Source organism: Cetorhinus maximus, chromosome 7 (assembly GCF_964194155.1).
Source record: "Cetorhinus maximus chromosome 7, sCetMax3.hap1.1, whole genome shotgun sequence".
NCBI lineage: Eukaryota > Metazoa > Chordata > Chondrichthyes > Lamniformes > Cetorhinidae > Cetorhinus > Cetorhinus maximus.
The window spans coordinates 106841189-106858408 of record NC_135885.1 but is presented as its reverse complement, the minus strand read 5'-3'; positions in this window follow the sequence as shown (position 1 = coordinate 106858408).

Sequence of the window (17220 nt, the reverse complement as noted above, 5' to 3'; positions counted from 1 at the left end):
TATTATTTATCAATATATATTAAAGTTAGTTTTTTAAAACCACTTCAGCCTGAATCACGTGAAAGTTATTGTTCCAGGGCTAACAATCCTTTCCTGTGACTGTCACCACTAACAGTTGTCTTCTAAGCAGCAAATGTCACCGTTTCCATCTACAATGGTTCAAATTGCCCTGGTGGGAGGCACCAATTCCAGAGACGTCTCTAAAAGAAAACTGTTTAAGATATAATAACAGAAAATGCTGGAAAAAATCAGCAAGTCTGACAGCACCTGTGGAGAGAGAAACAGAGTTAACATTTTGAGTCCACACAGCTCTTCTTCAGAGGTACAGAGAAGTAGAAATGTTATGGAATTTATACCATTTAAGGGGGTGGAGCAGGTAAAACATGATAGAAGGTAAGTGATAGGTGGGGGCTAAGGAGAGATTGACAAAGATGTCATGGACACAAGAGTTGATGTTAGTAGTGAAGGCTAAAGAAGGTGCTGATAGTAGCATAAAGGTAAGAAATCAGAATGTATTAATAGCAGAACAAGGGTCAGCACTCTGTGAAAGAACAACATGGAACAAGTGACAGATGGCCCTTTTTGGTGTGGGGGGTAGGGGGCGGGGGGGGGAAGAGGTTGTGGGTTAGGAAGAGAAGATAGTTGGAGGAAAAGGATAAAAAAGGGATAAAACAATAAATGAATGAAAATGAAAATAAGTAAATAAAAATAAAATTTTGAAAAAGGGACTAAAAATGGGTGAAGATAGAGGAGACATTCATGGTCTGAAGTTGTTGAACTCAATGTTAAGTCTGGAAGGCTGTAAAGTGCCTGATCGGAAGATGAGGTGCTGTTCCTCCAGCCCAACGCAAACTGGAGGAACAGCATCTCATCTTCTGATTAGGCACTTTGCAGCCTTCTGGACTTAACATTGAGTTCAACAACTTCAGACCATGAATATCTCCTCTATCTTCACCCCCTTTTTCAAAATTTATTTTTATTTTTTATTTACTTATTTTCATTTTCATTCATTCTTCATTGTTTTGCCCTTTTCACCCTTTTTATCCCCCTTTTTAATCCCTTTTCCCCAACCACCACCCCCTCCCCCACCCACCCAAAGTGTCATGTCACTTGTTCCATGTTGTTCTTTCACAGAGTGTTGACCCATGTTCTGCTATTAACACATCCTGCTTTCTGACCTATATGCCACTCTCAGCACCTTCTTTAGTCTTCTCCATTACCATTAATGCTCCCTTTGTCTTGTGTCCATGACATCTTTGTCAATCTCTCCTTAACCCCCACCTATCGTTGACCTTCTATCCTGTTTTACCTGCTCCACCCCCCCCTTTAAATAGTATAAATTTCATCACATTTCTACTTCTCTTTAGCCCTGAAGAAGGGTCATACGGACTCGAAACGTTAACTCTTATTTTTCTCTCCATAGATGCTGTCAGACCTGCTGAGTTTTACCAGCATTTTCTGTTTTTATTTCATATTTCCAGCATCTGCAGTATTTTGCTTTTATCCAACTGTTTAAGATACCTGAAACAAAATCAGAAAATGCTGGAAAAACTCAGCAGGCCTAACACCATCTGTGGAGAGAAAAATAGGAGTTAATGTTTTGAGTCCGTATGACTTCTTCAAATGGCTGCAACATTCAGCAATCTATGTCTCAAGGATAAGCAGGGGACTTAATTGTATATTCTTTTAACTTTTATTTGGACTCTAATTTTTCTTACTTCTTATATGTGTGTCTGTGCCGTTGTGTCCTTTATCATTTTCTTTGGGTTTAGTGGCTAATAAACTTGCTCTTTTTTTGACTCAAGAAAGCCTTCTTTGTTTAGTTCCTCATTAAAAAGTAAAAGCTTTTGGATTGGAAAAGGTATTTACAGGGAAAAGAAAATTAAAAACCTTTGTTGTGACCAACCGAAGAGGCTGAATAAAGGGGAGCCAGTTCATCTCTCCTGATCCGGTCGTAGCACTTCCATTTTGAAAAAAGCTTTGAAACTTAATGTAATAAATATTTGAAAACAGAGCATACCTTTAAAACAGATGTCCTTAAAATCTGCAATATCATAACTACATGTTCACAACACTATATAAATCCAAGTTCTTGCCACTATCTTGTGTCAGCACAGCTTTTTCCAAACACTTCCATCATGCTTAGGGAAAAGGAAAGATGGGTTAATTGAGCAGGCTGTTTCCTGGATAAAGCATGGAGTGAAAAACCACAGGGAGCACTTGTCAAGATATTTCAACTCAGTAACCCCTGATTTTCTACCCATTCAAATTAAAGGAGACAAGGTCAGAAGCTGTGAGCCTATGATTTTCCAACCAAGCCAAATACTGTTCCATGACAGGAATGCCCAATCAGGAAATCAGCTTCCAAATCTACTATGACCTGAGACCTTCACGATTATCTGCACTGTGGAGTAGCCTGCCCAAGATCAACAATTACCTGCAAATTACTTCATATAATACAAAAGCAAAATACTGTGGATGCTGGAAATCTGAGATAAACACAGCAAATGCTGCAGATGCACAGCAGGTCTGGTATCTGTGGAGGGTTATTGACCTGAAATGTTGTATACAAAACTGCATGTGTATCAGATTTATGTTCTCAGCACCCTCCTTTACAATGGTGAAGCATAGACAACTTATGGAAGCGAATAAAAACATTTGAACAGCTTCCAACTCCACTGCTTCAATGAATATTGGGATCTTCTGGCAGGAGAAAGTGCCGAATACGGAAGTATTCCAACGTGCAGGGATCAGCAGCATGTTTCCTCTCTTGAGTCAGCAGCGACTGTGTTGACTGGGTCATATGGGCCAAATGGTTAATGGCTGCATCCCCAGAAACATGCTGTATGGCAAGCTTGCTATCGGCATGAGACCAACATGTTACCCATACCTGTGATACAAGCACGCCCACAAGTGAGACCTCAACTTGACTGGGATCAGAGTCGATGCATGGAAAGTCCTTGCTGCTGACTGGCATGATTGGGGACAAGCATTCAGGAAGGGTGTGGAAAAAGCAGAGGATAAAAGAAATGATCAGATGATGGAAACAAGAGCCCGTCAGAAGGGAAAAAAAACATTAGTCAATCTTGGGTCAATGCTGTTCACTTGTGTCAGCTGTGGAAGGGACTGCCATTCAGAATTGGCCTCTATAGCCACAAGAGATGATGTTCAATCCAGAAGTGACATACATCCTGGATGCAGTCTATTGTCTCCCGAGATGGAAGAATGCCTATATATAGGGAAAAGTTACTATTACAAATATATCTTATTTTTGAAAATTTTAGGAAGGTAACTAATGAAAAGTTATTGGCATTTAGCCAGACTGATTGCAGATATATTTGGCAAGGATGTCCTGGCAAATTATACCAGCATCATTGAATACAAACTGGCATAAAACCAACCTGTGAGGTGCATTTGCTTAACATTGCCTGTAGTTTAGCTCTTGTAATTCATGTTTACTTGATTGAAGAATGGAAATCATTGTCACCTGCTTTGGAGACCATCTGATCTCCATTTGTAAGTATAATTAGATATTGGTTTTGAACTTTTTTGCCTAGTGATGGCACTTACCACACAATCTGAAGGTTATTTTCTACAGCACCATAGGTTCACATTTCAAGATGGCTATGCTGAAGTTTTACTACCAGACCAGTTTCGACCCTCCCTGTGTGACTGTGGAAATCCCTCCCATTGTCCTGGTGGTATCCCTGTCTTACACCCTGAATCAATTGAGGTGGATGTGCCTATGACCCATGTGGAACATACCCCTCCCCATCTTGAGGCCCATTGCACAGTGACATATAGAGACACCCCCAATGAGACCATCGAGTGCCCGTCCCTATACTACCTGTCCTGATCTGCAGGCATCAGTAACTGTCCCATCTGTAGCCGACTACTATGCCAGAAACCCCCCAAACCGACGTGTGTGAGGTGGTGACCAGGCTCTTTGCGCTTTGCTGGGCACTACTGACAATGGACTGACATTGCCCTCCCCCTCCCCGGTCTGGGATAAGGACAGTCTTTGCAAGATCAGCAACCTTTACTCGGCTCTCCACCCATTCTGGCTGCGACTTGCTTTTGGACTTCTGCCTCACTTCCCATTTTGGCCCCGAGGACATTCCCACTACCCCCCACCCAATCATGTCTGAGTGCAGCCTTCCCCAGTATCCAACCCCCACAGTCGAGCCCTTGCCCTCCAGTCCCTTCTTTTGCCTCTGTCCTGTCTTCCCCACCTCCCAGTTAGGTCATTGTGCCCCAGCCCCTTCCCTTGCATCTGTTCTGTCTTCCCTACCTCCTTCCCACCTCTGACAGGCCTTTTCCCTCCAGCCCCTTCCCTTTGTCCTGTCTTTCCCCACTCTCCCATCAGGCATTTGCTCTCCAGCCCCTTCCCTTGCCCCTGTCCTGTTTTTTCCCACCCCCAGTCAAGCCTTTCCCTCCAGCTCATTTCAACCTCCCACCGCCTTACTGTTGATCTGGTACGTAGGTCCTTGGTGCTGAAATCCCCCAAGATCATTGTGAAGTACAGTTTGCCAGGTGCATGTCCCTTAAATCCAATCTTGAATGATGCCGGTCTAATTAGATGGCAGCATGGCCTTTGGATCCAACATGGGGAATGATTCCGGCGAGCTGCCTTCGTAATAAGCATTCATGATATTCAAACGTATTCAAGTGCCATTCCCGGCATGGCGCAGCGAGAAACTCACGCTGCCATTGAAGTTTGGAGCGGACAATTATGACCTGTTTTCACGTTGACTGAGCTTTTTGATGAGGTAACAGGGAGTGTTGGTGAGGGTAATGTGGTTGATACAGCGTACATGGCTTTTCAAAAGGTTTTTGATAAAACACCATGAAATTGGGGAGACGATGGCGTAGTGCTATTGTCGCTGGACTAGTAATCCAGAGACCCAGGGTAATGCTCTGCGTTTGAATCCCTCCATGGCAGATGGTGGAAATCAAATTCAATAAAAATCTGGAATTAAAAGTTTAATGATGACCATGAAATTGTTGATTTAAAAAAAATCTGGTTCACTAGGGAAGGAAATCTGTCATCCTTACCTGGTCTGGCCTACATGTGACTCCAGCAATGGGACATGAGACCAACAGCAATGTGGTTGACTCTGAAATGGCTGAGCAAGCCACTCAGTTGTATCAAACCGCTAGGAAGTCTCTAAAAAGGAATTAAATCAGATGGACCACCTGGCATTGTCCTAAGCACCGGAAACAACAACGGCAAACTTAGCCCTGTTGATCCTGCAAAGCCCTCCTTACTAACAGCTGGGGCTAGAGGTATCTCATAGACTAGCCAAGCAACAGCCTGACAGCCGTACTGCCCTCCCTCAGCTGATGAATCAGTGCTCCTCCATTTTGAACACCGCTTGGAGGAAGCACTGTGGGTGGCAAGGGTAGTCTGGGTGGGGAACTCCAATGCCCATCACCAAGAGTGGCTCAGTAGCACCACTACTGACTGAGCTGGCCGAGTTCTAAAGGGCATAGCTGCTAGACTGGGTCTGCGGCAGGTGGTGAGGGAGCCAACAAGAGGGAAAAACATACTTGACCTCATCCTCATCAAGCTGCCTGCCGCAGGTGCATCTGTTCATGACAGTATTAGTAGGAGTGACCACCACACAGTCATTGTGGAGACAAAGTCTCGTCTTCACATTGAAGATATCCTCCATGGTGTTGTGTGGCACTACCACCATGCTAAATGGGATAGATTTCGAACAGATCCAGCAACTTAAGACTGGGCATCCATGAGGCTGTGGGCCATCAGCAGCAGCAGAATCAAACACAACCTGTAACCTCGGGGCCCGGCATAGCCCCCACTCTACAATTATCATCAAGCCAGGGATCAACACTGGTTCAATAAAGAGTGCAGGAGGGCAAGCCAGGAGCAGCACCAGGCATACGTAAAAATGAGGTGTCCAGCTAAAACACCGGACTACTTGCGTTCCAAACAGCAAAAGCAGCAAGTGATAGACAGAGCTAAGCGATCCCACAACCAACGGATCAGTTCTAAGCTTTGCAGTCCTGCAAAGGACTGAATGGTGGTGGACAACTGAACAACTCACTGGAGAAGGAGGCTCCACAAATACCCCCATCCTCAATGATGGGAAGCACACCACATTGCTGCAAAAGATAATGTAGCATTTGCTACAATCTTCAGCCAGAAGTGCTGAGAGGATGATCCATCTCAGCCTCCTCCCGAGGTCCCCAGCATCACTGATGCCAGTCTTCAGCCAATTTGATTCATTCCACATGATATCAAGAAACGGCTGAAGGCATTGGATACTGCAAAGGCTATGGACCCTAACAATATTCTGGCAATAGTTCTGAAGACTTGTGCTCCAGAATTTGGCGCACTGCTAGCCAAGCAGGTCCAGTACAGCTACAACACTGGCAAATACCAGGCTATGTGGAAAATTGTCCAGTTATGTCCTGTAAACAAAAAGCAGGACAAATCCAACCTGACCAATTACCGTCCCATCAATCTCCTCTTGATCGTCGGTAAAGTAATGGAAGGGGTCATCAGCAGTGCTGTCAAGTGGCACTTGCTTAGCAATAACCTTCTCACTGACGCCCAGTTTGGGTTCTGCCAGGGACACTCAGCTCCTGACCTCATTACAGCCTCAAACATGGACAAAACAGCTGAACTCCTGAGATGAGGTGAGAGTGAATGCTCTTGACATCAAGGCCGCACAGACGACGGAAGGAAAGACTCAAGCACATTTTGAGGTGGGTGGGGTGAGGAAAGCAGCCACGCATTTGGAAAAGCTTGTCAAAAGTGAGCATTCTTCCATAGCTGAGACTATTCAGCAGCAGCTCCATTGACATGCTTGGAGTTGGGCCTCGGAAGCTTTTCTGCCCACTCAAGCAGCGCAAAAGCAAAAGTGCCACCAAATCCTCCAAAACTTTTCACCCCTCGGGCACAGACTGCAAATGAATGTGTGTTTCAGGGGGCAGCAGAGCAATTGGCTGACTGGACAAATTGTACAATTCCCTTACTAAAGCTGGCCATGGCACAGTCACTGGTGGAGATGCTCACAGCCCCTTACAATATTTTTATTAAGGTTTGGACCAGTATCGTTCTGGTTCAAGATAACAGTGCAGCCTTGCAGTGTGGGTTAGGAGAATGCCTGCGCCTGAGCTGAGAGCAGAACATGCAGCCCAGTGGCCGAAGCTGCCGCCAATCAGACAAGTAGAGTGGTGCCAAGGTGGGTAGGGTTTCGGACAGCCAATGAATGCACTATACACTGGCCAGCTAAGTGGTGGCCAGCGTTTTCCTGTATGCGTGAAAGGGCCTTCAATTTAACCATGCAATCTGAGGAGTGCAGCGAACATTCCTTTCTGATTTTCCTGAGCTTGCCTTTGTAAGGTATGACCCAAGTCCAGAGGCTCATCATCTGACTCGGACTCAGCAGATTTCTGGCCTCCAGCAGTCCTCTGAGTGCTGGAATCCTGGGAAGTCCCTGCTTCTGCCTGCTGTGGATCAGACAGTGAGGCTACTGTAGAACTAGGTCCCACGAGGTGTGTGCCTCTGAGCTGGTGGAGGGTGTAGGTGAGCGCTGTGACGGGTCTTCAATGAGGGTGCCATCAGATTCTTCTTCAAACGTGCTCTTGAAGTTCGAGTCGAGGACCTGGGTCGTGGACCCCTTGGCTGCTTCCTAGATATGCTTGCGAAAACAAGGAGAAATAATTAATGCATGGCAGAGGACTGCAGAACAGTGGAGGTGATTCATAGCATGGTTGTCTGATGGATGTTGCACTGCTGGATCCTCACTTTGTAGAGCACCGCCGGCCTTACCGTCAGCACAGGACTGGTCCAGATCCTCGCCGGCCAGCTGAATGATTTTATTTTCAAAGTCTGTGAGGACCTTGATGTTGGGCATTCCTCCACCAGTCTGAGACCCCACCCTTTCCTTGTGTGCCAGCTTGTCCTGCATGAATACAGATGGAGAGAGTGTAAGCCAGATGCCTGCCAGGCCAGATGATAAGGATGCCTGGCAAGTGTGGGTGCTGAGTGGTGCCCTGGATGGGATGAGGACACAATGCACAGGTGTGTGTGAGAGAGTGAATGGTGATGTCCCCTTGAACTGGCAGTGAGTGAGATCCCTGTGGATGTATGATGTACGATGGACTTGTGCATGTGTGAGTTGAGAGTGATGACAAGAGTGATTTACCCTGTGGGAAGGGAGGAGGTCATTCACCCTCTTTTGGCATTGGGTGGGTGTCCTCTTTTGCAGGGCATTGGCGCTGACCACCACTGCCACTGTCTCCCATTCTGGATTGGTGACATTGCTTGCTGGTCTTCGCCCAGAACAGGGGTAGAGGACTACATGGTGGGCTTGTCCGATAGCTGCCCAAGGGTGGCTTGGCTAAATTTGGGGGCAATTCGTTTCCTCCCTTTGGAAGCCATGGCTTTCCAGCAACTTCCGATGCCTTAGAGAGTGCTAGTTCTGTGCAGGGGCACCCTTTAAATATGGCACCTGGATTACTGAAGGCCTGAGGTGACGGCAGGGCGGACAATTCAGAGGTTGGCCCACCAGTGACCCGGTGTGTTTCCCGGGAATGTATTATTAATGATGCAGGATGCGCCGAAATGGGACAATACGGCATGAAAAGCTGCTGGTGGGTAAAACGTCTTTTTTCCTGCCTGTTACTGCACTTTGTGCAAATCCAGAATGATTCCGCCCATAGACTTCAAGAGGATCTAGGCAGGCTGGTGGAATGGGCGGACATGTGGCAGATGAAATTTAATGCAGAGAAGTGTGAAGTGATTCATTGTGGAAGGAAGAATAAGGAGAGGCAACATAAAATGAATTGTAAAATTTTAAATGGGGTGCCGGAACTGAGACTTGGGGATACATTTGCACAAATCATTGAAGGTAGCACGGCAGATTGAGAAAGTGGTTAAAAAGGCATATAGAGCCCCGGGCTTTTTAAATAGAAGCATAGGGCAGGATTTTACATCCCACAGGTGGACGCATATCCGGCCCGATCAGGTGTAAAATAGTGTGTGTTGACGTCGGGCGAAAGTCCAAACGTCATCACGCACTTGTGCGGTATTTTGGTCTGCGGGCATGCGCAAGAGTCAGCAGCGCACCTGCCGACAATTCAGAGGCCTATTAAAGCCTTTAGTCAATTAATTTAAACATATTTTTCACTACCCATCCAAACTTACAGTTGGCGGATGGGCAAATTGGCCAGGCGGCCTTTTGATTTTTTAGCAAACTTCATCCATGGGCGGGATGAGGTTTGCACAATTAAATAAAAAATAAATATGAACTTTTGGGCAGAATTTTTATTCTGTTCATGTTATTGTGAGTGAGTCCCATGTCGGGACATTTTTTCAGGTTATAAAAATCTTTATTGTTGATTTTAAAATTGTTTAGCTCCCTGAGGCAGATCGCTTCCTTCAGGGAGCTTTCAGTGTGTGCTCCCCAACGCAGATGCAGACTTTTGCGCTCGCACTCCTCCCATCCCCACCCCGGCAGTGCTGAGCTTCTCAGCGCACCTTTCACGCTGGCTGGCCGTTAATTGGCTCGCCAGCGTGAAATCACGGCCGGGGGCCAATCGCTGGAGGTGGACTGTTTCCTGGCCGCTCCCAGGCCTGCCCGCTGCGCTCGCTCGACAACCCGAAAATCCTGATCGTAGAGTACAAAAGGAAGAACAATTGTGCGAATAGTGAAGTTATTGACTTTGGTTGTAAGAATATCAAAGCAGAATATTTTCTAAATAGCATGAAGCTTGTAAATGTCAATGTTCAGAGGGAGTTGGGTATGCTCATACATCGAACAGAAAAAGTTAGCAAGCAGGCGCAGCAAACAATTAGGAAGGTAAATGGCATGTTGACCTTTATTGCAAAGGGATTGGAGTGCAAAAATAAAGAAGTCTTGCTATCACTGTATGGGACTTTGGAATACTGTGCACAGTTTTGGTTTTGATATCTAAGGAAGGATATACTTGCCTTGGAAGGTAGCACAGCAAAAGTTCACAAGCTTGGTTCGCGGGAGGTGAGTGTTGACCAATGATGAGAGGCTGAGTAAATTGGGCCTGCAATCTCTGGAGTTTAGAAGAATGAGAGGTAATTACATTGAAACATACGCAGTTCTGAAGAGTTGACATGGGAGACAGTCCCAGGATAAGGGGTCACTCATTTAGGACTGTGATGAAATTACTTCACTTAAAGGATTGTGAATCTTTGGAATTCTCTATCCCAGATAGTTGTGGATGCTCCAAAGTTGAATATATTTAAGGTTGACATAGACAGATTTTTGGTCTCTCAGGGTGATATGGGCTGCAGTCGGGAAAGCAGATTTGAGGCCAAAGGTCAAATTAACTGAAGGATCAGGCTCAAGAGACAGTATGGTCTCCTCTTCTTCCTCTCAAGTATCCTCACACCTTTCCTAAAATGTGGTAACCAGAACTGGATACAATACTCTAGTTGTGGTCTAACAAGAGCTCTATGAAGGCTCAGCATAACTTTCCTGCTCGTGTACTCAATACCTGTATTTATGAAGCACAAGATTCCATATGCTCAGCTAATTACTCTCTAAATATATCCTGCCACCTTCTAAGATCAATGCACATGAACCATTTGTCCTTCTGTTCCTCCACACTTTTTAGAACTGTGTTGTTTATATATTTGGATTTGTCTTAGCTCCACAAACTTGGAGATCAAAAAGGTGCAAAATATGTTTTTAACTATGGTTTCTTCCAAGAGGAAGAACAAGCCTTCTTTATGTTAAGATTAAAGTGTACAAAACATACTAATGTCCTCAGTTGAACTTTGACTTTAGTATATATCGTCTTTCCTCATCCATTCTGCCAAAATGTATCAGTTCACACTTCTCTGTATTAAATTCCATTTGCCATTTGTCTACGCATTTTGCTAGCTGTCTTTGCAGCACCTGGTCCTTTCGCAGTTGATTGGCATCATCCTCACTGTCTTGGTATCATTACCAAAATTTTGAATTTTTATTCTGCATTCTAATAGCAAGCCATTTTTTATGTCAAAAAAGCAGTGATCTCTAGCACTGACCCTTGGGGAACACCACTGTCTACCATCCTCCAGTCTGGAAACAACTATTTGCCACAAGTTGCTGTTTTTTGTCCTTAGCCAATTTCTTTTGTGCAAGTTGACACTGACCCCCATATTCCATGAGCCTCAATTTTGTTAACCAGCCTTTTATGTGATACTTTGTCAAATGCTTTCTTAACATCGATATGAACAATATCCATTGCATTCCCTTCATCAACAATCTGCTTTTTACAAATTTGAGCTGGATCTCCTTTGTTAATTCAAGCCTCTAAAAGTGCTTGTTGATTTTTTCCCCTGACTATCGTTTCTATAACCTTTTCCACCACTGTTGATAAACTGACTAGTTGGTAAATACTGGGCATGTCCTTATACCTTTTCTTCATAAGACTGCCACATTTTCTTCAAATCTCCAATCCTCTGGCACCTCCCCATGTCTAGGAAAGATTGGAATATTATGGCAAGCCCTTATGCTATCTCCACCCAGCTTCCTTTATCAACCTGGAATGCAAGCCATCTGCACCAGGTACTTATCCACTCTAAATATACCTACCCTTTCCAGTATATCCTGCCTCTCAATTTTCATCCCATCCATTACCTCTACCATGTCCAATATTTTACATGCATCCTCTTCCTTCGTTAACATCAATACAAAGTACTCATTAAGTATTCTAGCATTGCCTTGCACCTCTAAATATACATCACTCTCTTTGTCCCTAATAGGATCCACATCACTTTTTACTACTCACTTATGTTTTACATACCAGTAGACAATTTTTTAGTTTTCTTTTACGTTAATTGCCATTCTTTTCTTATATTCTCTATCTGTCTCTTATTAGCCCTCACCATTTTTAAGTCATGTCCCTATTATTGCCACAGCATCATATTCTCACATGGCTATTTGTACTTGACAGGATGAAAGATGGTGGTATCCCCAAGGTTATGCTATATGCCAAGAGCCCAAATTCCAGGATGCCCTAACTATAATTTCCAAAGTTCTCTCGAGTTGGGAATTAGTCCTGTAGATTGAAACATTTCAATGTCAGTCCGTCACTTAAGAAAAGTGAGAGGGAGAAACCTGGGAATTATAAATCAGCTAACCTAATATCTCTTGTTGGAAAGTTACTGGAGTCTATAATTAAGGATAGCATGGGTGAATTTCAGGAAAATTATCAGCTAGCCTGAGAGACCCAGAATGTATTTGTAAAGGGAAGTCATGACTGAAGGGCTTTTTTGAAAAGGGACTAACATAATGGATAGGGGACAACCAATGAATATTATTTATATGGACTTCCAGAAGGCATTTGACAAAGTCCCTTGTCAAGAGTGAAGCGCAGATTTACCAGAATATGCTTAAGCTTATAAAAACATCGATATTTCACAAACTTACTAGCATTTTTTGATTTTGTTAAGTGAATCAGGCCTGGACCCCCTGGAATTCATTGAAACATAGAATGGTTACAGCACAGAAGGAGGCCATTTGACCGATTGTGTCCAATTCAACACACTGCTGCTACTGTGCATCAATGGTGGATGGAGTGAATGTTTGTGGACATGGTGCCAATCAAGTGGGCTATTTTATCCTGGACGGTGTCAAGCTTCTTGAGTGTTGTGGGAGCTGCAGTGGCTCCTGCCATGGCTCCACAGGTGACCTCCATGGGATAATGCAAGCTTCCACCCAAAAATGCATCCATAATATCAGGGATGCCATCTTCACGAAGGCACACAACTTTGTGCATTTCACCTGGGATCAGGAATGCCCACACCCCAGCATAAATTACGGGTGTGAGTGCACCTCCGCTTAACTGGCTCACCCTGCTTTATTTTTTCAGGTGATGGCCTTTCAATTAGTCTAAGCCTGGTCTTCCATTCACCTCCAATTGGAGCTCTGCACACCTACAACACCAAGTAGGAGTAGTGGCCACTGCTGGTGCTGCAGGTAGGGAAGGAGGTGGTGTTCAGTGATGGACCCGGATATTGAGGTGAGTCTGAGATCTCCCCAGGACCTGGCTGACAGGCCCCAGCATGAGGTGTGGGAGTATGTTGGACAGCACAAGAGGTGTTGGGTAGGTATGGGAGGCATTCCCTTTTCAGTGACCATCAGCTCACAGGATTAAACCTGCTGGGCTGCACATTGGGAGCAGGCCTCTCCCACTGCGGAGGTGGGATGAGGTCTTTAATTGAGCAGTAAGTGGGGAGTATCCCATCACAATCCTGACTTGTGCCTTGTAGATGGTGGACAAGTTTGGGGAGTCAGGAGGTGGGTTGCTCATCGCATGATTCCCTGCCTCTGTCCTGCTCTTGTAGCCACAGTTTTTATATGGCTAATCCAGTTTAGTTTCCAGTCAATGGTATCCCCCAGGATGTTAATAGTGGGGGATTCAGTGATAGTAATGCCATTGAACACCAAGGGGCGATGGCTGGATTCTCTTTTGTTGGAGATGGTAATTGCCTGACACTTGTGTGGTGCGAATGTTACTTGCCACTTGTCAGCCCAAGCCTGGAAAATGTTCAGGTTTTGTTACGTTTGGACACAGACTGCTTCAGTGTCTGAGGAGTCGCGAATGGTGCTGAACATCGTGCAATCATCAGCGAACATCCTCACTTCTGACCTTATGATAGAAGAAGGTCATTGATGAAGCAGCTGACGATGGTTGGGCCTAGGACACTACCCTGAGGAACTCCTGCAGTGATGTCCTGGAGCTGAGATGACTGAACTCCAACAACCACAACCATCTTCCTTTGTGCTAGGTATGACTCCAACCAGTGGAGAGTTTTCCCCCTGATTCCCATTGACTACAGTTTTTCTAGAGCTCCTTGATGCCACACTTTGTCAAATGCAGCCTTGATGTCAAGGGCAGTCACTCTCACTTCATCTTGTGAATTCAACTCTTTTGTCCATGGTTGAAACAAGGTTGTAATGAGGTCAGGAGCTGAGTGACCCTGGTGGAACCCAAACTGAATGTCAGTGAGCAGGTTATTGCTAAGCAAGTGCTGCTCAATAGCAATGTTGATGACCCCTTCCATTACTTTACTGACGATGGAGAGTGGACTGATGGGGCAGTAATTGGCTGGGTTGGATTTGTCCTGCTTTTTGTGTACAGGACATACCTGGGCAATTTTCCACATAGCCGAGGAGATGCCAGTGTTGTAGCTGTACTGGAACAGCTTGACTAGGAGAACAGCAAGTTCTGGAGCACAAGTCGTGAGTAATATTGCCGGAATATTGTCAGGGCCATAGCCTTTGCCGTGTCCAGTGCCTTCAGCCATTTCTTTATATCATGTGGAGTGAATTGAATTGGCTGAAGACTGGCATCTATGATGCTGGGGACCTCTGGAGGAGGCCGAGATGGATCATCCACTTGGCACTTCTGGCTGAAGATTGTTGAAAATACTTCAGCCTTATCTTTTCCACTGATGTGCTGGGCTCCTCCATCATTGAGGATGGGATATTTGTGGAGTCTCCTCCTCCAGTGAATTGTTTAATTGTCCACCACCATTCACGACTGGATGTGGCAGGACTGCAAAGCTTAGATCTGATCTGTTGGTTGTGGGATCGCTTAGCTCTGTAAATCACTTGCTGCTTATACTGGTTGGCATGCAAGTGGTCCTGTGTTATAGCTTCACCAGGTTGACATTTCATTTTTAGGTATGCTGCTCCTGGCATGCCCTCCTGCGCTCTTTATTAAGCCAGGGTTGATCCCCTGGCTTGATAGTATTGGTAGAATGGGGGATATGCCGGGTCATGAGGTTACAGATTGTGTTTGAGTATAATTCTGCTGCTGCTGATGGCCTACAGCGCCTCATGGATGCCCAGTCTTGAGTTGTGAGATCTGTTTGAAATCTATCCCATTTAGCATGGTGGTAGTGCCACACAACACAATGAAGGGTATCCTCAATGTGAAGACTGGACTTTGTCTCGACAACAACTGCACTGTGGTCACTCCTATCGATACTGTCATGGACAGATCCATCAGGCTGATGAGGATGAGGTCAAGTATGGTTTTTCCTCTTGTTGGTTCCCTCACCACCTGCCGCAGACCCAGTCTAGCAATTATGTCATTTAGGACTTGGCCAGCTCAGTCAGTAGTGGTGCTACTGTGCCACTCTTGATGATGGACATTGAAACTCCCCACTTGTGCTCTTGGCACGCTCAGTGCTTCCTTCGAGTGGGGTTCAACATGGAGGAGCATTGATTCATCAGGTGGGGGAGGGCGATACGTGGTAATCAGCAAGAGGTTTCCTTGCCCATGTTTGACCTGATGCCATGGGACTTCATGGGGCCCAGAGTCGATGTTGAGGGCTCCCAGGGCAACTCCCTCCCGTCTGTTTACCACTGTGCCGCCACCTCTGATTGGCCTCTTCTGCCGGTAGGACAGGATATACCCAGGGATGGTGCTGGTGGTGTCTGGGATTTAATCTGTGAGGTATGATTCCATGAGGATGACTGTGTCAGGCTGTTGCTTGATTAGTCTGTGAGACAGCTCTCCCAAATTTGGCTCTAGGTCTCAGATGTTTGTAAGGGGGACTTTGCAGGGTTGACAGGGCTGAGATTGCCGTTGTCATTTCTGGTGCCTAGATCGATGCCAGGTAGTCTGTATGATTTCGTTCCTTTTTTGTGACCTTGTAGCAGTTTGATACAACTGACTGGTTTGCTAGGCCATTTCAGAGAGCATTTTAAGAGTCAACCACACGTCACGTGTAGGCCAGATCAGGTAAGGATGACAGATTTCCTTCCCTAAAGGACATTTGTGAACCAGATGGGTTTTTACAACAACCGACAATGGTTTCATGGTCATCATCAGACTTTAATTCCAGATTTTTATTAAATGCAAATTCCACCATCTGCTGTGGTGGGATTCGAACCCAGGTCCCCAGAGGATTACCCTGGGTCTCTGGATTACTAGTCCAGCAACAATATGTCATCACTTCCCCCTCCCCTATTCTCTAGGCATGTGCAGTCTTTGGTGACACTTGGTCATCTGCAGTAATGAAGGGCAGCATCTATAAACCCTCTGTCTAGCTATGCACCGACCAGCAGCAGCTCGCTCTGACTCTTTAATGACATGTGCAGGAGCTCCAGCTGCCCATTCTTCCTGAGAGTGCTGCTCCTTCATCTGCCCAGCCAGGCACCTCCGTCATTCGCTTCTCCTTCATCTCCGCCCTCTGTAAGTCATGAGGCATACAGCTAGGTCACCAGGTTCCATATTCCTGATGTACTCTTCCTTCAAGATGAAAGAGAGAGACACGTGGTTTAGCTTGGGTATACTAAGAACCTCTCCTGGTTAAGTCTGAAGGCCCCTTAATGCATACCAGAAAGTGCTGGCCACTTGGCTGGCTAGAGTTTAGTGTGCTGCAATACTGCCCGAATCCCCACACAGCTCCGCCCCATTCCTTCTGACCGATTGGTGGCAGCTTTGCCCACTGGACTGCATGCTGTGCTCTCAGCTCAGGCACAGGCCTTCTCCTAACCTGCACTGCAAAGCTGTACTGTTAGCTTGAACCATGGGAGAGACTGGTCTCAACTGAGATGATGACTTTGCAAGGGGCTGTGAGCACTTCCACCAGTGACTGCCCCATGACCAGCTTTAGCAAGGGGATTGTACAGCGTGCACAGTTGTCCGACTGTTCTGCAGTTCACTAAAATTCTCATTGGCTTGCACTCTGTGCCCAAGGGGTGAAAAGTTCAGGAACATTTGGTAGCATTTTCATGCCTCTGCATTGCTTGAGTGGGCAGATAAGCTAGAGGCCCGACTCCACGCATGTCAATATGGCTGTGTCTGAACTGTCTCAGCTGCAGAGGAATGGTCACTTTTCACAAGGTTTCCCTAATGTGTGGCTGCTTCCCTCACCTGACCCTGCATGTGCTTGTGAGCTACCATCAAAAGCAGTGCAGCCCTTGCCCTGTGTCCCCCCCAAGTCACCTCAACCTTGAAATCCAACATGAGACCCTGGCGAGCGCTTCGCAACGTTACTGTGCACTCAACTCTGAGTTCCCCTCAAAGTGCAGCCTGCCAAGTGCACGCCTTATATATGCTGTTATGAAACGATGCTCCAGCGATTCTGGCATGACTAATAATGATATGCAGATGTATTACAATGAAGTTCCCGATGTCCGACAGCGGAAAACGCGGCTGGCCATTGACGGGCGGAGCAGACAATTGCGAATTGGTTTCATTATGTCG